The sequence below is a fragment of the Octopus bimaculoides genome, chromosome 11, assembly GCF_001194135.2.
Source record: "Octopus bimaculoides isolate UCB-OBI-ISO-001 chromosome 11, ASM119413v2, whole genome shotgun sequence".
Lineage (NCBI taxonomy): Eukaryota > Metazoa > Mollusca > Cephalopoda > Octopoda > Octopodidae > Octopus > Octopus bimaculoides.
Window position 1 is genome coordinate 72,981,332 of NC_068991.1, and position 784 is coordinate 72,982,115.

Genomic DNA, 784 nt, shown 5'->3' on the forward strand with positions numbered 1-784 from the left:
AGGCTTCCAAATAATAAGTCCTGGGGTCGATTTGCTCGACTAAAGGCGGTGCTCCAGCATGGCCACAGTCAAAAAGACTGAAACAAGTAAAAGAGTAAAAAGAATATATATATATATATATATATATATATATATATATATACAGTGGTGTATAGAAGTGGTAAAAAGGTTTCCTCTACATGGTATATAAGTTCCAGTAGTACTTCTTGTTTAGTAATTTCAAAGTATGGGGCTATGGATTCTGTGTTGCTCATTCGAAATGGTCTTGTGGTGTGAATGAAAATTTGAGAATATATTGGTAGTGTTTGTGGATAGATGGGGGAGACGTGTGTATGATTAGAATGAGTTGATAGGTCAAAGTGAAAACAGGAAGACAAAATTAGAGTAAGAAAGAGAGAAAAGAGCGAGGGTGAAAAAGTGAAGTGAGTGAAAAAAGTGAAAGGGTGAAAGAAATGAGAAAAGGAGTGTTAGTAGGGGTCAAGATAATGTGAGGGGAGGATGAGAAAGGATTAGGGGATCGGAAGAGATGAGAAGGTAAGGAGTGAATAAGTGTGAGATATGTGAGTAGGGGTGATATGATAGAGCTGCCTTAAGGGATGGGTAGAGAAAAGGTATGGGTGTGGTGATACCAAGTGAGTAGTAGTTTTAGTCGCAAAATTTAAAGCGGAGAAAACAATACAAGGATGTCAAATTTCTATAAACAGACGTATGTGATTATAGGTTAGTGTGATGGGTAGGAATACACACACACACACACACACACACACACACACACACACACACA